The sequence below is a fragment of the Delphinapterus leucas genome, chromosome 10 (genome assembly GCF_059928025.1).
Source record: "Delphinapterus leucas isolate spDelLeu-1000000601 "Yukka" chromosome 10, BTC_Dleu_Yukka2, whole genome shotgun sequence".
In the NCBI taxonomy this organism is placed as follows: domain Eukaryota; kingdom Metazoa; phylum Chordata; class Mammalia; order Artiodactyla; family Monodontidae; genus Delphinapterus; species Delphinapterus leucas.
In genome coordinates, this window is record NC_143138.1 from 35,302,310 (window position 1) to 35,325,141 (window position 22,832).

Here is a 22,832-nt window from a genome sequence, read left to right on the forward strand (position 1 = left end):
CAAGCTTCCCAGGTGAGGGGTTGAGCCACACTGCTTGGGTAGCTGCTTACCTCCTGTTTCTTCCACTTACTGTGTGAAATAGGGGAAGCCTTTTTTTTTTTTTGAAAGGTGAAGATGATTTTTTTTAACATCTTTATTGGAGTATAATTGCTTTACATTGTGTTAGTTTCTGCTTTATAACAAAGTGAATCAGCTATACATACACATACATCCCCATATCCCCTCCCTCCTGCGTCTCCCTCTCACCCTCCCTATCCCACCCCTCTAGGTGGTCACAAAGCACCGAGCTGATCTCCCTGTGAGGGGAAGTCTTTTAAGCCCCCAGTTTGAGCTGTGAAATGTGGATAACACGCATCTCACAGGATTATTATGAGGATGAAATGAGGCCACATGCTTTTCAACCTGTAGGCTGCTATACAAATGTCAGGTATTATTGTCATCGTGCCATTATTTTTCAGTTTTAATGCTTGGTCCTACCTCAGTGGTTTCCCTCCCCTGTTTTGACCTCGATTCTTTGGACCAAGACAGTGTTTGGGATTTCTAAAGCAAGCTCTACGCGTAGCTCACTAATAGCCCAGGTTTATGGGTAAGTGACCTGGTGGTCTTTCCTTTTTTCTAGTAGATCATCGTATGGGACTGCCATTTGTCTGGCATGGGGAGCGCACATCTGTGCCCCACTTTTACAGTGAAGGTCTCCATCTCCAGGCAGGGATAGCTGACCTTTAAGCACTGTTGTGAAGCCTTGAATAAGTGGCTTATTTACTCTGACTCATGGACAAATGTCCAAACCCATGTACTTTCATGGGCTTAGAACTAAAAAGGGAAGGACATTACCATTTTGCTGAGCACTGATCAGTGTGCTAGGTTCTTCCCATATATTATTCCATTTCATCTTCAGAACAACCCTGGGATGTGAGAACACCTCTCGTTCTCATTTGACAGATGAAGAAGACTCAGAGGCTGAACAGCTTGTGACCCGACGGTTCCGGAACTCAAACCTGGGTCTTGTTGATTCTGAAGCTCTTTGCACAGACCCGTGGGGCATCCTACAAATAATTTAGCTCCTCTTCAGCCAGGATTCAAAGAGCTACCAAACTCTTTCGAGTTTCTTTTTCCCAGGTTTCTTTTTTCTTTTCTTTTGAGGGGGAGACCCAGAAAGAACTCCACAACACCTGCTAACGCCCATAGTCTGACAAGTCTCACCCAGCACTAGCATGATGATCCACGGGTCGAAAGAAAAGGCATTTCCTCACTGCACAGCATTTGGATGGTGCAGTTTTAAAACCTCATAATGAAACAAGAAAACAAACAAACCAGAAAAAATGTGAGGAGTGAGTCTGGAGAAATAGATAGTGCCAGGAGTGAGGAATTCACCGACCCCCAATCTGGGCCATCTCAAGAGAAGCTGGCCACTGGCTGAGCCTCTTAAAAGCTGAAAAGTCATCCCAGGCCATGGTTAAAGAGAGTTTGGACAAAGCAGAAACAAATGCGATCTTCAAAGTCTTAAATGTCAACTTGAAGGATAACTTAGAGGCTCTGAGATGGGCCAAGAGAACCTGCAGCTGCTTTCCTCTCCACATCAGATGCTCTTTCCGTCCTTTGGACCAGCCACACCACACCACCAGACAGCGCGCCGATGTGGGAGGGGGCAGCCTCCCCAGCCCCTGCCCACCAAGATGTTTACAGATGGCTAAAGCTTCCAGTTTTACAACCCATCAGCTTCTCCCCTCTCACTCTGACCTGAGCACGCTTGAGGAGCAGTGACTGCCTCTGACCTCGGGCCTGTCCTTCAAGACTCCATTGGTCCTTGACCTTCCTGTCCCCCTCCCACCTTCCCACCCGCTGCCCCCAGCCACACACATACAACTGGCTCTGCTGCCCTCTTCCCTCCCAAGAGCTCAAACACAGGAGTGGTGTCCAGACCAGATATCCAGGATGCCTCGTGCCCTCTCCCGCCCCTCAGGTTAACGAACCGGCCATGCTCCCGGATAATCCCCACTAGCCGATGTTTCTAGAGGGAGGAAGTAAGGGTGACCTGAGCCCTAGAAACTCCACCCAACGGCCTTCAATAATGGAAAATACATAGCCAGATTTGGCAAGAGGTCCTTTCCAAACCACACGGGCTCCTGATGGCTAAAAACCTGGAAAATAAAATTATGGGATTCCCTTTATTAAGGGTCTACAACATTCCTAGCTCTGTTTTAGTCCCTTTGCATAAATATCATGTTTGTGACAACCTCGTGAGGTAAATATCAACTGAGGTTTAAGCTCAGACAGAATAAGTAACGTATCCCAGGTTACCAGTTCTCTCCCAGGGCAGACTGCTCTGATGTCTGTACTCTTCCTGTGGTGCCAGGCTGCATTTGAAATCCAGAGCTGAAGGACACAGAGTCCCTGAACACAGAGACTCTGGCTGTGGAGATTTAGAGGGTCATCTGCTGTCAAAGCCAAGGACATCCCCCAAGTGGTTCTTTCTGTCAGGTGCCTTTGCCCCTTGGACCTTCTGGAGAGCCTGAGAATGCACCCTACGCATTCTGATCTCAGAGATGACCAAAGTGTGGGCCAGAAGCTTGAGCTGATAGAAGGGCCAATGAGCAGGCTTCCATATCAGCCCAAGAGTCAGCGGCCTGAGAATCCGTCCCTGGTCTGAAGTTGGTGAAATGTTCCCCGGAGCAAACTCAAAAGGGTCAGGATTCCACTGACCCTCCAGAGAGGGTGCTGAAAGAGTTGAGAGCCCAGATCTCACCCTCAGCTGTCCCCGAGGCGTCCTGTGCTGGGACAAGAGACCACCCTAGATTCCCAGATGGGTCCCCTCCACCCCTGGGTACTCAGCCTTCTATCTGTAAATGGTGGGAGTGAGTGGGAATATTTAAATCATTACTTCCATTAGCTGCACCGTAAGAAAGACGCCAGCCTGGACCTACTGATGATCTTTGCACCCTCCTGACCGCCTATACTTCGCCCCACCCTCTTCTTTACCTCTGGATCCAGGGCTCTTCAGTAATGGCAAAAGTTTAACCTGTTTTGTGTCAAAACACTTTGGGGACAGGGGGTTGGGAAAGAAGACTGGGGAGGGGACATTTTCCCACAGAAAGCAGTAGTCTTTCAACCTCCCCTACACTCACCAAAACTAAAAACCTCCACCTCCACCGGCCTTTCTACTGGTCACCCCCCTCACACACTCCCCCTTCCTGAACTCCTGACTCTCTTCTCAGTTCTAAGGCCCAGGAGAAGTTTCTCTCCTCTTTTTGTCCTGATGGGGGCACGAGTATTCCCTCCGCCTCTGAGGGTCTGGACGAAAAGCTCTGTAAACTCAGCTAGGAGTTAGGAGCCGCAGCGTGCAACTACCAGGGAACACGACAATCATGGCACAGATGTTGTTGTTGTTTTTTAAAAAAGGGAGAGATGGGGGTCGATGCAGCTCCCAGAGCAACTGAGAAATGGCCACTTCCAGGCTTGAGGCCACGACCACCCCCACGCAGTCACCAATACAGAAACAAGCGCCTACACGTGCATCTCGCGGGTACCCCGCCACCCATGCACACGCACTTTTGTTTACACGGTCCTTAGCGCGACTTCCTTCTTCTTCTCTGCACTCAAGTTGAAGACATACTCCTGAAGTTAAAGGAGTCTATAGCTGACATTGCAGTCTGCTCAGTCTTTTATAGCTCTTCCCTAGGGGTCAATTTGTATAATTTCTAAAATCCTTCCCAAATCTTCGACTTCCTGTGGGTCCTTTCTGTATCCAGATTTCCTGCCTGTCCCTCTATTGTTATTCTCTCCTTTCTTCTAGGACACAGGGAGAGTCCAGTAATCTTCCCCCCACCCAAACATTGTAGGTTGGTTCTGCTGCAAAATACAAAACCAGAGACGCGGGATGAAGCTGAAACAGCTCTCTTTGTGGAACAACTATTGGCATCCAGTGCGTGCACTGGGCAACCCAGGGCTGGTGGATCCATACAGCCCCACGTCCGCCTACACTCAGTAGTGCACAATTCCCCCTCTACGACCTAGGGGAAATCCATTCCCTCCTTCTGCCAACTTTTCAGAGAAATCCAAGAAACTGACACCAAACTCGGAAAGGCGGGGAGCAACTCAAAACTTGAAACTATTTAAAGATGGGAAGTTGCTCTCTTTCCCTTGTAGGCTTTAAGGGAAATCTCCAGGGCCTCTTTCCTGGAGAGGTGTGATTTTTTTTTTTTTTTTTCCTCCCCACCTTCCCAGGAACTTTGCAAATCCACCACATGACTGTGGAAAAGTGGCCAAGGCAGAGAGAGAAGAGTTAAATCAAGCCCAGACCTCAAAAATCTGTGTTCAATTTTGATAAAAATCTCTCTCCCTCTCCCCCACCGCTCCCCTTCCTCCACCCCACAGCTCAGACATGTTTCTTTATGTTATGAGCTTGCATCTTGTTTGGGGCACCAGGGCGCTCCCAGAAAACCCTCAACGGCCCCCACCGTGGGCACATGTGGCAGACACGTCCATTCCACTCTCCGGCAGGGCTGGACACGGAGCCTCGGTCCTGGCCACCACCTCCTCCTCCTTCCCTTTGCAATTACCTGTCTCCAGACCAGATCCTTCCTTCGCGGTTAAGTCAAAGCCGCAATGCCCGGCGCTGTCAGGGCCACAGCAGGCGGATGGATGGGCAGCAGTCGCAGGTGCTGGGATTCCCCACTCAGGACCCTTTTCCTGGGATGCTCTTTCCCTCTCCCAAGTCCCACTGCTTCTGAGAACAAGAACCTCCCCGTTCCCTCTGCCCAGCCTGCTGGCCAGGAGCCAGGCTTGCAAGTGGGAGCCGGGGGCTTGTAAAGAGTTAAATCACCCGAAGGAACCGGGAAAAGCCACCACCAAAAAGTTGTCAGTTTGGGGGGCACCGGCTATGTCTGTCCACTTGTGACAACAAGGAATCAGATTTCAAAGCCACAAACTTTTTTAAGTTTTCCAAAGACATTTCCTGTGTCCAGATGTGCCCATCCAGACAGACACGCAAATCACACCCATCGGCGCAGACACGCACGCAGGCCCGGGGAGCCCCACTCAAGTATCCTCGGCGGCTCCTGCAAGCACTTTGGAGAAACAAAACAGGCAGCCCGTGGAGCCGCTGCCTTTCCAATCCCCTTTAAGCGTTGGAAAGAAAGTAGAGGGGGAGAGAAGTGGGGGAGTGCCCCGGAAAGTCTCCCGCGGTCTCCCCGCCCCCGGACGCGAAGCAGGGAGGAGAGCCGGACGGCCGCACTTACCCCGGGGCTCCCATGGCGCGTCCGCCGCTCCCGCAGCCCCGCGCCCGGCTGCGCGCCCGCCGCCCGCCGCGCCGGCTCCGCGCTGAACTGAGTTCGCAGTCTTCCGACCGAAACCTCGCCGCCCCCCCTGGGCCGGCCTCGCGCCCGCCCGCCCCGCTCTGACGTCAGGCGTCTTGGAGCGGGATATTTATGGCAAGGATACTCTGAATTTTCCCTAGGTAGAGTTCTGATTGCAGTTCCTTGGGATTTGTAATTTTCACACTTTCAGACAGAGAGCAGGGGAGGGAGGAAGGGAGAGCGCAGCCGGCAGGGCAAGGCAGATAATGAGGGTAGCTGTTTCCAACGCTGGCGAGGAGCCTTCTCAGGGCTCCCTCTGTTTTGCAAACATGTAAGGGTCAAGGAGGCAGAAGTGGTGACCTAGGGGGTGGGTGGGTTTCTCCTCACTCCTTCCCTGGTCTGAGCCGGCTGGGAGGTCAGGTGCTGGGGGTGGGTGGGGAGACTTCTCCTTCGACCAAGTACCTTCAAGGGACACTAAGTGCCAGGAAGGTGCTAGGGCAAGAAAGGGGATAACAGAGCAGCTAATTAGAAGCCCTGGTCCACACCCTAACAACTTTTCCATTTCTTCTTTGGGAGTGCGTGCGTGAAAAAAAAGTTTCTTTTTATTAAATTATTTTCCACACTCCCTGCCTCTGTATAGCTTTTCCAACTCAGTACCAGTCAGTTCATCTTACTTCATTGCTTACGTACAGAGTTTGAGCCGTTTACAATAGCTCTTATTCATACTTTTAAAAATTGCTTTTAATTTTTTTTCTTAAATGTGATTGTGATCCATCTGCTGGTCTGGACTGGAAATTGCCTTAGTTAAGAACAACTGTCTCCTCGATGACGGACACCATCCTCAGGGTGAGTCTGGATCTTCTCTGTTTCCCCCACGCTCCCAGGAGTGAGCAAGCGGATGGTGCCCATGCTGGGTGTTGACCCAGGTAGAGTTTTCTAGGTCTGGATTCTAATGGTCATCTGTTTCTCCATCTAGCTGAAGGGGTTTAGGGAAATGGCTTGGTTTAAAGGCCATCTTTGAAGAGTGGAGAGAAAGAGAGTGTAATGCCTTATCCTACATGGTTCCCAAAGACTGGAGAATGAACTGAAAAATGACACGCATGGGATGCAAATTGCTTGTACAGTTGGATAACGTAAGTGTGTAGGTATTCAACTCCCCATTAAGGAGAATGAGCACGGATAACCACAAATCATCACGAAAACAGCACAACTCCAGTGAGCTTCCTGTTAGCCCAGGTGGGGGTGTGGTTCTAACCACGTTACAGTGCAGCAGAGACCCGAGGACTTGGAATGTGTTTACCCCTTTGGCGGCAGTTGGTTAGGGCTGATTGCCAAAAAGAGCCAAGCCGTGGGGCTGGGCCTGTCGGTGGGAGACAGCCAAGATGTTTTGGTCCAAGCCACAGAGGGCCCAGAGCCCTGCTGTTTGGTCACTGTCAAGTTGCCCTCCTGAGCATCATACCCACTGCCACATCCCTCCATCCCCTTCCTCACATCAAAGTTCCATTGGCAGGGTGAGCTCTGCTCTGTGGTGGACACTGCACATTGGCTTCCAAAAGCCATTGACAAGCCCCTTCTCCCTTGCCTTCCTCAGCTAAAGAAACTGGAAGCCTCCAATATTCACCATCCCGGACTCCCTTGTAGCTAGAGATGGCTATGAAACCCAGTTCTGGACAGTGAGATTGGCATGCAGAAGGCAGAGGTCAGCTTCCACAAAGACTCTTTAAGAAGAAGTCAGATTCAGGGGCTTCCTTGGTGGCGCAGTGGTTGAGAGTCCGCCTGCCGATGCAGGGGACACGGGTTCGTGCCCCGGTCCGGGAAGATCCCACATGCCGCGGAGTGGCTGGGCCCGTGAGCCACGGCCGCTGAGCCTGCGTGTCCGGAGCCTGTGCTCCGCAACGGGAGAGGCCACAACAGTGAGAGGCCCGCATACCGCGCAAAAAATAAATAAATAAATAAAAAAGTCAGATTCAGATGGCATGCCCCTTTGACACTCGCTATTCCTCCTTCCCCCATTTCTTCCCTTAGGACATAGATATGATGCCTGGAGGTACAGCAGCCATCTTGCAACCTCGAAAAAAAAGCCACTCACTTCAGGATGGCGGAGCGGGAAAGTAAAAGAGCTGAGGCCCTAGATGACATCCGTAAGTGGCTGAACTTTCCTCTGACTTCTTGTCAGGTGAGAAAAACTCCTATGTGTTCAAGTTATAATAGTTGAGTCTTGTGTTTTCTAGAGCCAAGTATAATCTTACCTGATATACTCCCATCTATCCACCAAAATATAGTACTGTGACGATTCCTGAGCATTAGCTCATAAGCACGACAGTTCTTTTTAACCTTATGCTGACATCATTCTTTATAGTTTTCAAAGCCCATTCATATATATCTCCTGTGAACCTCACAATCTGGAGCAGTATCACTATAACCTCCATTTTTTAAATAAGAAAAGAAGCCAGATTTGATAAATATCCTGCCCAAGATCACACAGTCAACAAAATAAGGGACCCTTGGATCCTAACCTAGTTCTTCTGACTCCAGTTCTGTGTATTTTCTGCAACAACGTCCATGACCCAACAACAAAGTCCAACAAAGAATCCTTATTACCCCTAAGTTGGCATGAATTCTATTTAATTCAACCAAGATGAAAGAGATTGAAAGTAAATTCTGGAACTAGAAAGTGTCACAGCCCACCTGGGGAATTAAGTCCAGCCCATCGTCACCCTGAATCCCTCTCACCTTCCAGCTATACTCTGACATCCTGCCCTGAATCCCTTAGAAAGTTGCTCTTTCTAAGGTCACATGGCCTTTTAGTTGAATCTGGTCTTGTCACTCTTCATTGTCACGTCCTTGGAGATGTTTATGCCACCCCTTTCTGGAAGCACTCCCCTCTCTCAGGGACATCTTCCCAGCATAACTTCCCTTGTGCGGTTTCTCTCCCTTCTTCCACCTGGATGTGGATGTTTCCCAGGGATCTATCAGCCACCAACCTTCTCTTGCCCATCACCGACTCTCCTCTTGTGATCTCCTCCTTTCTTTTGAGTCCCACCGCAGGCTCCACGACTGTCTGGGAAGGTCAACGATTGTCTCTACGCCCAAATCTACTTTCCAACCACCATTTTCCTCTCAACTTAAATCCTGCTTTTTCTAACTATTTTTGTCTATATTGCCCAGCATATGGCAAGTAGTCGATAAATGGTATCTATTTTTAATGATTAGTGTAAAAAAGATGCAGGAAAGTGACTAAAGCATAAGAGGTCGTTGTGACTGACTCATTTCTAGGATCAGGAGCTGTGGTGTGATCGTTCTCCCGTGCAGATCACCCCACAGGCCAATCTACTTGTCCACAGTCAGAAGGAAATGTAGCAGAATTAATGGAAGTTAGCAGGAGCAGACACAACAGAAATGAAGAGGCACACCTAATGAGAAATAGAATAGCCTCGTTAACTCCCTGTAGAATTAACTCCTTTTAGAATATCCTCGTTAGCTTATTCCAGGCAAAGTGAGAGAAAGAAAGGTATTAGAGATGAGGCGAGAGAGGGCCAGAGACTTAGAGGTAGTGGGCGACGATGGGAACAGGGGAAGAATATTCCAGGTCTGGGGGAGGGGGCGTGTCTCCATCCCTCCCCAGGTGAGCTTACTTGGGTTCTGTTGGGGAGAGGAACAGGTAAAGCTTATAAAATATGTGGCTCTCAATGCTAAGAGGCTGTTTTTGAGGTTGGTGAGCCCTGAAGAATCTGTAAAGTGGGAGGGCCCCTTCCAAGATCATCTGGTTCAGATGAAGAAAGATGGAGCCCCTACCCCCAACACTATGCTACACAGAACCCTAATGTAGGGGGTGGTAATCTCCTATTCTCAAGACTGCCCCAGGGGTTGGGGGTGGCTCCATCTTTCTTCATGTCAGTCACCTGCATATCCCGGGAATGTTCCCTGAACACACAGTGAGGCTCTGTGCAGCACACTGCTCATCTGGAAAATTCCAGCTGCTCCCAGAGGCATCCTCAAATAGTTCAGCAAGCTTGTCCCTGCTTCCAAAGCCAAGCATGTACCTCCAAGGCCCAGCTGACTCGTGGGAGAAGTAGGCTTTACAGAGGTCCCTCCTTGCCCACTTCCCAGGGCCAGAGCTCCTAGTCTATACCACACAGATCCCAGGAGCACTCAGCCAAAACCTTGTGAAGGATCAATGAGAATCCCATGAGTAGCCATCCAATCAATGTGATGATTAACAGATGCCCTTCCCCAATTTACTGACACGGGCTAAAGAAGATGGTGAAAGAACTCAGGTGTTAGAATCAGAGACGCTGGTTAAATCCCCAGCCTGGCCTCTCACTGCTGTGTGAGCTCAGCATAGCAGGTAACTTTCTGAAGCTTAGTGTTTGTGATGGTTAATTTTATGTGTCAACTTGGCTGGGCCACAGTGTCCAAATATTTGGTCAAACATTGTTCTGGATATTTCCATGAGGGTGTTTTTTGGATGAGATAAACATTTAAATCGGGGAACCTCTATAATGTGGGTGGGCCTCATTCAATCAGCTTTTGAAGGCCATAATAGAACAAAGGCTGACCTCCAGGATTCTGCCAGCAGACAACCTTCAGATTTGAACTTCAACTCTTCTCTGGATCTTCAGCCTGCCAGCCTACCACGTCAGATTTGGAGCTCATCAAGCCTCCACAACTGCATGAGCCAATTCCTTAAAATCTATCTGCCTGTCTATTTATACACACACACAAACACACACACACACACACACACACACACATCCTGTTGGTTCTATTTATCTGGAGAACCTTGACTAATACAATTTCTCAGCAATAACATGGGATGAAGAACATTCCATCCCAAAGGATTGTTGACAAGGTTAAATGAGGCAAATGGATTGAAAGTACCTACTTCAACGAGTTCTTCTGAGACTGGAGAGGAAGAGGAACGCTAAGAATTGTGAGGTCTCTCTCATTCCACCACTGAGGCTGTCGGTTTCCACCTGCTGACCCCAGGCCCTGATCAGGGAAGTGCCAAACTTTGTATCAAGGGTGCTGGTAATGCCTAGAGGGCAGAAGAAGCTTGTTGTAAACTGGGCCCAGTTCAGCACAGACACATCACACATCAGGTGTTTTGATCATGGGCCCATCCTGCTTCTTTCACCTATATTGAGGGATGTAATCTCCATTGATTAGAACAGGCCTCCTGGACTTCCATTAAGCAACAGTAACTTCTAAAGCTACAACTGAAGAAAGAAGGTCAGAGGTATCACAGTTTCTTCCTGGAAAGGACCTGCCAATAGGACATGAACTGCTTGAAGATGTTTTAGGTTCTCATCATGGTGGGAGGTTTGTAGAAAGGCGTTAGAATATGGCATGAGAAAAGCCTGGTTTCTAATCCCAGCTGTAGCTCTTACAGCTAGTAAGAGCATCATTTAGCTTCTCTGAAAAAATATGGAATAATAGGAGGATCAACCCCATGGTGCCAGAGTGAGGATTGAATTATAGAATGTTTGTAATTACAGATGGCCATTATTCTTACATGCCTCTTCCTCTCTTTGCCTTTTCCCATCTCCCCCCCAACCCCCCACACATAGCTCTTCTGTTAGTTAATACCAAGAATGCACTTAACATTAATGTACAATTCACTAGGTTCCTGACATCCAGCTCTCTGCAAACATCTTTGCCTGGAGTTTGCCAGGAAACCTCCCCTGGCTCAGACATGACCACACCAAATAGGCAGCGATTGGAAAATTGCCCCCATAAAGGCTGTCTCCTTCCGAGGCACAGGACTGCGTTTCTGAGAAGCCTTCTCAGGTTGTTTGCAGTGGCTTTGAGGGTCGGCTCTGCTGCCTCGCCTACGTCAAAATCCTAAGTGTTTAACCACAAGACACACAATCCTGGGACATCGTGGCGGCAGCCCTCCATCCCCACGGCAAGGCAGGCTGTGCGTGTGTCTAATCCGGTATGTGGCCCCCCCGCCCCCCGGCAGAGGCCGGTAAGGCACCACACCTGGCCAGATGTGGGATGGGCTATGGTACACAGTGTGCAGAGTGCTTGAGTGGGTGAGAAAGGGGGTGGAATTCCTTCCTGACCCCCATAGACAATGTGTGATCAGAGCCCAGGGTCCCCAAGGCCATGCCCGCGAGTAGCCACAGCTGCTTATGTTATTTCTGGAGCCAGAGTCCTTGCAGTCAGGGCTGCATACAAACTCCCATTTTCAGTAGCTCAAAACTCTTTGAAAAATAATGCTCAGAGCTAAATGCTCCAGTCAGCTTCAAGGTGACATTGTATTTTGAAATGTTTGAGAGAAAGAAATCTTCCCAACTGACCTATACTGGGAATGAAAGTGGGTAACACACACACACAAACACACACACACACACACACACACATGCTCATTTTTCTCCATTGAAAAATAATTTCAGACTGCTTACAATCTTTGGGTCTGTGTGACTTTGGGCTGGCGTATAGGTGTGTATGCAACTGAGCAGGGATTTTTGGAAGACTAAGGGACATCAGGAGAAGCATGACACATTTCATCATTCGGTGGTTTTGTCTTTTAAAGGAAAATATCTTAAAAATGGTAGAGTGATGATGTTAGGAATCTGTTCTTAATTACCACTCAGTAACTTGGCAATCTGTTTTATCCCATTCATTTCTTTTGGAAAGTTCTCAGCAACTCATCTCTTCAGCTGTGTGTGTATACAATCACACACACAGAAATAAAGAAAGAGAAAACCCACCCTGGTTGCCCTTGGAGAAAGCAAGGACATTTGCGCATCTCCTGAATCCTGCAAATATTCAAAAGCACAGATTTACAGACACTAGGGAGTCTCAAAAACACCCAATAGGCTTGTTTGATCGATGCATATATGTGGTTTGGGACTCTAATATAGGGACTTTTTCTTACTTTCTTTAAAAGAAAGAAACAGTAGCAGAAGCAGCAGCGAAGAAATCCTTCTTGAATGCTATTTATTCACTCATCCTGCTAAGTCTGAGGCACTGTGGTAAGCCCTGGTGATGCAAAGTTGCACTAGATGGGATTTCTATCAATAAGAAATTCAATCTAGTGGAGGGAAGGAAAGCTCAGCTACATGCAGGTTAAAAACAAAAAAAAGTAAAAGCACATGAAACTTTCAGAATCACTGTGGTTAGGATGAGGTGAAGGTCAATAGTACACTGCCTGTCTTTGGATGAATAAGAAAATACCTTCCCTTTCCACTGGTACCTTCCAGGCCAGTTGCAATTCCAGGCCAAAATGCAATTTCCAAAATACATTCTGGAGAATGCTAAGCCCTTTAAATGGCTGCCAAAAAAGGCAGAGGGAGTGTTCTTCATGATCAAATAAGTTTGATAAAAACTATATATTCTACCCCCATCCTTGGAACTGCACAGTGCCTATTAGCATATGGAAAGTTCTGAGAAGGCCCACAGCAAAAGAGATCTGCTGAACTTAGCTCAGTACAGTATTCCCCAAAGTTATTTCCTCACAGGACCCATTTCTCACATAACATCTATGAACATCCCATGACTTTCAGAAACATTGTTTAGTCTGAAGGGGACCAGAAGAAGTCTCTAAAAATAAACACAATTGTAATGGGATGCTGAATTGGAATTTTTAATGAGGCAGCAAGATGCAATAGATAAGAAATTATAAAATAATGTTTCAGAGTGAGAAGCGGATTTTCAAAAGGAAGTATCTAGGAACTGGTTTCATGTCTCCAAAAACTCCTTCCTATAAGAAGAACTGGAAGCATGGAAATTGAGAAAGAATGTGATGAGGAAGATTTCCCTGAGATGCCTGCACCAGAATTCCTTCTCTTCACCCCCACAGTGAGAACAGCTTGAGGGGAGTGACTCAAGGACCTAAGTGCTTCCTGAAGTTGGGAATTGTGGACAGTGTCAAACTCCAGCCTGGAAACCTAGAAGGCAAGAGACAGATGGTAAATTGATTTGGTGGTGGATCAAAGGAGAGTAGTTACTTTATTGGGAAGGCTGGCACTCCCAAGGCTTGCTAGGACAAGGATTTATCCATGTGTCCTGACAACCATATGTGGGCCACATGGGTGAGAAAGTGAGCCAGGAGACCTATTTAGATCTTATCAAAGAGGACTACCTGGAAGAATTATGGGACCACAATATCAAGAGCTGGTACAGAGTGGGCTACTGGCAAACCAACTAAATGGGAGAAAATCAGCTGAAGGAAGAGAATGCACAAGCCCGTATATAGGATGTGCAGTTGAAGGGACCCAATTGAATAGTCTCTGAAGAACCCACCAAAAGCTCATAGGGAAAAGAGCCTGATATATGCAAACCATTTTACAACCATACCAGTCGAGTAAAAACTTCTTTGAGGAAGAGGAGACTTCTAACTATGGCTGAGTAAGGAGATAAGCAAACAGTCTCCCCAAAGCAACTATAAATCAGGATTAAATTAACAAAAACAACCATTTTGACACTATGGAAATCAACCAAAGGCATATGACAATCTGAGAAGTGTTTATACTTTACAAACTGATGAACTTTGGGTAAGAATACTGGGAATCTCTGGTATTTGGACTTGAGGCTGTGTGAAATCATTCACTGACCACTGCACTAGGAAGATACAAGGGTGATCTTTAGGAAGCCAAGCTTATAAATGAAAGTAAGGATATCAAAACACAACTGAACTGAACTGAGACATCACTATCCATATACTGCAGGTTTCACAGATTTAGCCAAGGCAAGTGATAGCAACAACAACCTTCACGATCCAAAGTCGCTACAAAAAAATTAATCTAAAATGTCCAGTTTTCAACAAAAACATTTACGAGACACACAGAGAAACAGTAAAGTGTTACCCATATGCAAGAAAAAAAGCAGGCGATAGAAACTTTATGAGTATCTTCAAATGCTGGGTTTAGCAAAGACTTAAGAGCACCTACTATAAATATGTTTTAAGAACTGAGGAAAGCAATGTTTAAAGAATTAAAGGAAGAGTGACAACAAGGACTAAACAAATAGAGATTCTCAATTAGGACACAGATATTATATTTTTAAAAACAACCAAATGAAAATTCTGGAATTGAAAACACACCTAAAGTAAAAAATTCACTATAGGGCTCAAAAACAGATTCAAGATGGCAGAAGAAAGAATCGATGAACTAGAGGATAGATCAATAGAAATTATCAATCTGAAGAATAGAAAGAAAAAAAAATGAAGAAAAAGTGAATGGAGCCTCAGAGACCTCTGGAACAACATCAGGATATAATGGGAGTCCCAGGAGAGAAGAGAGAGAAATGGACAGAAAAAACAATTTTTTTGAAGATATAGTGGCATAAAATTTCCAAAATTTGATGAAAATCTACTGATCTACTTAATATACTGATCCAAGAAGCTCAAAAATCTAAGTGGAATAAACACAAAGTAATTCACACCTAGACATATCATAGCTAAACTCTTAAAAGCCAAGACAAAGAGAAAAATCTTGAAAGAGAAAAAAAACTCTTTACATACAGGGAGCATCAATATGTTAATAGCTGACTTCTCATCTGAAAGATTGGAATGACATATTCAAAGTGCTGAAGAAAAATATTCCTAACCAATAAATTCTAAATCCAGCAAAACTATTGTTAAAAATTTAGGCAAAATTACCCACAAAGCATAGTTAAAATAAACAGATATTAAAGTGACACTTCTTAAAAATGTATTTAACATGCAAAAAAGCAGTCAAGGAGGAAGAGAAAATATACAGAAAAAATACCAAAATGGTAAATATAAATCCAACCATAAAAATAAGCACATTAAATGTGAATGAACATATAGAATCAACTACATGCTGTCTGAAAGAAAAACACCTTAGATTCAAAGACGCAAACAGGTTGAAAGCAAAAGGTTGGAAAAACAATATACTGTGCAAATAGCATCTGCAAAAAATCTACAGTGGCTATTAATATCAGACAACATAGACTTCAAAACCAGAAATAGTATTAGAGGCAAAGAAGGATATTTCATAATTATTAAATGGTCAAATCATCAGGAGATATGATAAATAACAGAACCTCAAAATTCATAAAGTAAGAAGTGACAGAATAGAAAGGGGAAACAGAAAATTCAATAATAATAGTTGGAGACTTCAATATTCTGCTCTCAAGAACTGATCAAATTACTAGACAGTAAATGAGCAAGGATATAGAAGACTTGAACAACTCTACCAACCAACCTGATATAACATTTTGTGTACATGTGTATGTGTATCTTAAAGTCTATTTTGTCTGATACTATAATTTAATTTCCTTGTGGTCAAACACCATACATTGTATGACTTCAATCTTTTTAAAATTTGTGAGACTTGTTTTATGGCCTAGTACATGGTCTTTGCTGGACAATGTCTCAAGTGTGCTTGATAATCTGAAGCTATTGGTGACCATTTTATCACTAGGAAATATCTTCCTTGCCTAAAACTCCATTTCTAGTATAGCACACCTGGTACCTTCCCTAGGAAAGACCATATGCTGGGCCATAAAACAAGTTTTAATAAATTTTAAAGGATTGAAAGCATACAAAATATGGCATCTGATCACAGATTACTGAAGTAAATTATAAAAAACAACAAAAAGAAATCTGGGAAATCCCTAAATATTTGGAAACTAAACAACATACTTTTAAGTATTCTAGATTGGAAGACTCAGTATTGTTAAGATGGCATTTCTCCCCAAATTGATGTATAGACTCAATGCTATACATCATAACTGATGTATAGACTCCTATCAAAATCTCAGCAGGGTTTGCTTGTTTGACTTTGGCAAAAAATTAAATTGGCAAGCTTATTTTAACATTTATATAGAAATGAAAAGGAACTAGAAGAACCAAAACAAATTTGAAAATGAAGAACAAATTTGGAGGATTTATATTACCCAATTTCAAAACTTACTATAAATCTACAATAATCAAGACAGTGTGGTGTTGACATAGAGTGGGCATACAGAATCTACATATCATCTATATTATAGATCAATGGGACAGAATTAAAAGTCCAGAAATAAAACTTACACTTCTGTACAAGTGATTTTCAACAATTCAGTGGGGAGAGGATAATTTTTTCAACAAATAGTGCTGAGAAGCTAGAGATCCACATTAAAAAAAAATAACTTGAATCATAAATAGACTTAAATGAAAGAACTAAGACTACGAAACTTAGAATAAAAAGAGGAGAAAATGTTTGCGACCTTGGGTTTAGCAAAGAGACTTTAAATAGGACACTAAAAACATAATCTATAACAGAAAAACATTATAAACTAGACCTTGTCAAATTTTTAAAGTTTTGCCTTTCAAAAGACACTGTGGAAATGAAAAGACAGGAAAAGACAAGCCATATATGGAGAAAATATATGCAAATCATATATCTGATAAAGGTCTTATATCCAAAAATACAAAGAACTCTTACAACTCAATAATTAGAACAAAAAACCCAATTTTTAAATGGGCAAAATATTCGAACATTTTATAAGAGGAGATACACAGATGCCTAATAAGTACATGAAGAGATACTCAACATCATTGGTCATTAGGGAAATGAGAATTAAAATCACAATGAGATACCTCTATACATCTACTAGAGTGGCTACAATCAATAGGACAGACAACAGTAAGTGTTGGTCAGGATGTGGAAAAACTGAAATTTTCATAACAGTGCCTTTAGAAAATGGTTTGGATGTTCTTTAAAAACTTAAATATAACACAGGTTAAAGGAACTTCTCTAGGCAGGAAACACAAGAGAAGGAAAAGACCTACAAAAACAAACCCCAAACAATTAAGAAAATGGTAATAGGAACATACATATAGATAATTACCTTAAATGTAAATGGATTAAATGCTCCAACCAAAAGACATAGACTGGCTGAATGGATACAGAAACAACACCCACATATATGCTGTCTAAAAGAGACCCACTTCAGACCTAGGGACACATACAGACTAAAAGTCACAGGATGAAAAAAGATATTCCATGCAAGTGGAAATCAAAAGAAAGCTGGAGTAGCAATTCTCATATCAGACAAAACAGACTTTAAAATAAAGACTATTACAAGAGACAAAGAAGGTCACTACATAATGATGAAGGGATCAATCCAAGAAGAAGATATAACAATTGTAAATAGTTATGCACCCAACAGAGGAATACCTCAATACATAAGGAAAATGCTAACAGCCATGACAGGGGAAATCGACAGTAACACAATAATAGTAGGGGACTTTAACACCCCACTTTCACCAGTGGACAGATCATCCAAACTGAAAATAAATAAGGAAACACAAGCTTTAAATGAAATATTAGACAAGATGGACTTAGTTGACATTTATAGTACATTCCATCCAAAAACAACAGAATACACTATCTTCTCAAGTGCTCATGGAACATTCTCCAGGATAGATCATGTCTTGGGTCATAAATCAAGCCTCAGTAAATTTAAGAAAATTGAAATTGTGTCAAGTATCCTTTCTGACCACAATGCTATGAGACTAGATATCAATTACAGGAAAAAAGCTGTAAAAAATACAAACACAAGGAGGCTAAACGATATGCTACTAAACAACCAAGAGAACACTGAAGAAATCAAAGAAGAAATCAAAAAATACCTAGAAACAAATGACAATGGAGACACGATGACCCAAAACCTATGGGATGCAGCAAAAGCAGTTCTAAGGGGGAAGTTTATAGCAATATAATCCTACCTCAAGAAACAAGAAACATCTCAAATAAACAACCTAACCTTACATCTAAAACAATTAGAAAGAGAAGAACAAAAAACCCCAAAATTAACAGAAGGAAAGAAATCATAAAGATCAAATCAGAAATAAATGAAAAAGAAATGATGGAAACAATAGCAAAGATCAATAAAACTAAAAGATGGTTCTTTGAGAAGATAAACAAAATTGATAAACCATTAGCCAGACTAATCAAGAAAAAAAGGGAGAAGACTCAAATCAACAGAATTAGAAATGAAAAAGGAGAAGTAACAACTGACACTGCAGAAATACAAAGGATTGTGAGAGATTACTAGAGCAATTATATGCCAATAAAAGGGACAACCTGGAAGAAATGGACAAATCCTTACAAAGCACAACCTTTCAAGACTGAACCTGGAAGAAATAGAAAATATGAACAGACCAATTACAAGCAATGAAATTGAGGCTGTGATTAAAAATCTTCCAACAAACCCAGGACAAGGACCAGATGGTTTCACAGGCAAATTCTATCAAACATTTAAAGAAGAGCTAACACATATTCTTCTCAAACTCCTCCAAAATATAGCAGAGGGAGGAACACTTCCAAACTCATTCTATGAGGCCACCATCACCCTGATACCAAAAGCAGACAAAGATGTCACAAAAAAAGAAAACTACAGGCCAGTTATCACTGATGAATATAGATGTAAAAATCCTCAACAAAATACTAGCAAACAGAATCCAACAGCCCATTAAAAGGATCATACACCAGGATGAAGTGGGGTTTACCCCAGGAATGCAAGGATTCTTCAATATATGCAAATCAATCAATGTGATACACCATATTAACAACTTGAAGGAGAAAAACCATATGATCATCTCAATAGATGCAGAAAAAGCTTTTGACAAAACTCACCAGCCATTTATGATAAAAACTCTCCAGAAAGTAGGCATAGAGGGAACCTACCTCAACATAATAAAGGCCATATATGACAAATCCACAGCCAACATCATTCTCAGTGGTGAAAAACTGAAACCATTTCCTCTAAGATCAGGAACAAGATAAGGTTGCCCACTCTCACCACTATTATTCAACACAGTTTTGGAAGTTTTAGCCACAGCAATCAGAGAAGAAAAAGAAATAAAAGGAATCCAAATTGGAAAAGAAGAAGTAAAACTGTCACTGTTTGCAGATGACATGATACTACACGTAGAGAGTCCTAAAGATGCTACCAGAAAACTACTAGAGCTAATCAATGAATTTGGTAAAGTAGCAGGATACAAAATTAATGCACAGAAATCTCTTGCATTCCTATACACTACTGATGAAAACTCTGAAAGAGAAATTAAGGACACACTCCCATTTACCACTGCAACAAAAAGAATTAAATACCTAGGAATAAACCTACCTAAGGAGACAAAAGACCTGTATGCAGAAAACTATAAGACACTGATGAAAGAAATTAAAGATGATATAAACAGATGGAGCGATAGACCATGTTCTTGCATTGGAAGAATCAACATTGTGAAAATGACTATACTACTCAAAGCAATCTGCAGATTCAATGCAGTCGCTATCAAACTACTACTGGCATTTTTCACAGAACTAGAACAAAAAATTTCACAATTTGTATGGAAACACAAAAGAGCCCGAATAGCCAAAGCAATCTTGAGAAACAAGAATGGAGCTGGAGGAATCAGGCTCCTGGACTTTAGACTATACTACAAAGCTACAGTAATCAAGACAGTATGGTACTGGCACAAAAACAGAAATACAGATCAATGGAACAGGATAGAAAGCTCAGAGATAAACCCATGCATATATGGTCACCTTATCTTTGATAAAGAAGGCAAGAATATACAGTGGAGAAAAGACAGCCTGTTCAATAAGTGATGCTGGGAAAACTGGACAGCTACATGTAAAAGACTGACATTAGAACACTCCCTAACACCATACACAAAAATAAACTCCAAATGGATTAAAGACCTAAATGTAAGGCCAGACACCATCTCACTCTAAGAGGAAAACCTAAGCAGAACTCTCTATGACATAAATCACAGCAAGATCCTTTTTGACCCACCTCCTAGAAAAATGGAAATAAAAACAAAAGTAAACAAATGGGACCTAATGGAACTTAAAAGCTTTTGCACAGCAAAGGAAATCATCAAAAAGACAGCCCTCAGAATGGGAGAAAACACTTGCAGATGAAGCAACTGACAAAGGATTAATCTCCAAAATATACAAGCAGCTCATGCAGCTCAATATCAAAAAAACGAACAACCCAATCCAAAAATGGGCGGAAGACCCTGACGGACATTTTTCCAAAGAAGATACACAGATAGCCAACAAACACATGAAAGGATGCTCAACATCACTAATCATTATAGAAATGCAAATCAAAACCACAATGAGGTATCACCTCACACAGGTCAGAATGGCCATCATCAAAAAATCTACAAACAATAATGCTGGAGAGGGTGTGGAGAAAAGGGAACCCTCTTGCACTGTTGGTGGGAATGTAAATTGATACAGCCACTATGGAGAACAGTATGGAGGTTCCTTAAAAAACTACAAATAGAACTACCATATGACCCAGCCATCCCACTACTGAGCATATACCCTGAGAAAACCATAATTCAGAAAGAATCATGTACCAAAATGTTCATTGCAGCACTATTTAGAATAGCCAGGACATGGAAGGAACCTAAGTGTCTATCGACAGATGAATGGAGAAAGAAGATGTGGCACAAATATACAATGGAATATTACGCAGCCATAAAAAAGAAATGAAATTGAGTTATTTGTAGTGAGGTGGATAGACCTAGAGTCTGTCATACAGAGTGAAGTAAGTCAGAAAGAGAAAAACAAATACCGTATGCTAACACATATATATGGAATCTAAAAAAAAATGGTTCTGATGAACCTAGGGGCAGGACAGGAATAAAGACTCAGACATAGAGAATGGACTTGAGGACACGGGGAGGGGGAAGGGTAAGCTGGGATGAAGTGAGAGAGTGGCATGGCCATATATACACTACCAAATGAAAATAGCTAGTGGGAAGCCGCTGCATAGCACAGGGAGATCAGCTTGGTGCTTTGTGACCACCTAGAGGGGTGGGATAGGGAGGATGGGAGGGAGGCACAAGAGGGAGGCACAAGAGGGAGGGGATAAGGGGATATACGTATACATACAGCTGATTCACTTTGTTGTACAGCAGAAACTAACACACCATTGTAAAGCAATTATACTCCAATAAAGATGTTAAAATAATTAATTAATTAATTGTAAAAAACTTAAATATAAATTTACCATTAGACTCAGAAATTCCTTTTCTAGGAACAAACCCAAGAGAAATAAAAATATATATCTACAGAAAGACATGTATGTGAATGTTCGTAACAGCATTGTTTATATCTTCAAACTGGAAAGAATCCAAATGTCCATCAGCTGGTGAATGGATAAATAAAACATGATACCTCCATACAATAGAATATTATTCAACAGTAAAAAGAAACAGATTTTTGATTCGTGCCACAATATGGATGACCATCAAAACTTCACACTGGTGAAAGAATGAAGACATAATATAGTACATAGTGTATGATTCCATTTATAGGAAATATCCAGAAAAGGCAAGTTATTTACTTTTTTTTTTTTTCTGTACGCGGACCCCTCACTGTTGTGGCCTCTCCTGTTGCGGAGCACAGGCTCCGGACGCGCAGGCCCAGCGGCCATGGCTCACGGGCCTAGCCGCTCCACGGCATGTGGGATTTTCCCGGACTGGCGCACGAACCCGTGTCCCTGCATCGGAAGGCGGACTCTCAACCACTGCGCCACCAGGGAAGCCCAAGGCAAGTTATTTATAAAGACAAAAATCAGATCAGTGCTTGCCTTGGACTGTGGGAAGGAATGGGGGTTGACTGCAAAAGGGCTTGAGAGAATTCTTTGGGGTAATGGAAATGTTCTGACAGAGTTAAAATTATGATGGTTGCACAACTCTATAAATCTACTAAAAATCACTGAATTATATACTTACACTGAGTGAATTTTATGGTATATAAAATATGATATGCAAAACTGTTTTTAAAAAAAAATCACTTTCCTGCCTCTCCTCCTTCCTCCCAACTCCAATCCTGAGGGAGGAGCGGGGGCAAGAATCAGGCCAGAAAGAGAAGAGAATGCTAACCACATCCTTTCCCCAAAGGTAGGCAGTTAGACTGCAACCAATTTTAGCTGGGGAAGAGGTGGGTGTATGGGGTTCAGAAAAGAAAGGAGTCTTACTCTAAACAAATTGAAGTGCTAATTAATATACAGGATTAAATATTTTAAACCAAGTCTATGTTTTACCCTCTAACATATTTGTAGAACTTTCTATTGCCTACTAATGAACTGAAAAGTCACTTGGCCTGAGATTTTACCTAGTAGCAGGGAAAGGACACCCACTACATTGAAAGAGTGAAAGGTCAGCGGGAGGCAAAAGTACAGTAGATTTTATAATCACCCCCCATGAAAACTAACTTTTTAGCCTCTGGGAACACAAGGATCAGAAACAGCAAGGACACAGATTCAGCAATATAACAAAGTGTAGATTCAAAGTTGTTTGGGGAACAGAAGAATTTTGAACTCAGAATCTGTTAGACCTGGCTTTGAGTCCTGGCTTGGCTATTTAATAGCTGTGTGATTTTGGGAATGTCACTTAGCCTCTCTGATTTCAAATTACTTATCTCCAAATTGATGATAGTAATATCTACCTCAAGGGGTTATTATAAGGATTAAATGGTATGATGAATATGAAAGGATTTTGAGAGAGGGCTTATCAGTCTAGGTGTATCAGGGTTCTCTCAGGGAAGATGA

The 22,832-nt window shown here is 43.0% G+C and overlaps 1 protein-coding gene across 1 annotated transcript in view; it reads right to left on the reverse strand.

Annotated features, from left to right (window-relative positions):
• Window positions 1–5,238, reverse strand: part of DAAM2 (dishevelled associated activator of morphogenesis 2) — a 113,537-nt gene extending 108,299 nt beyond the window's left edge. Inside the window, exon 1 of the mRNA XM_089918789.1 lies at window positions 4,560–5,238. The gene's annotated coding sequence lies outside the window, so the exon portion shown is untranslated. The remainder of the gene's footprint in view (window positions 1–4,559) is intronic.
• Window positions 5,239–22,832: the final 17,594 nt, after the last annotated feature.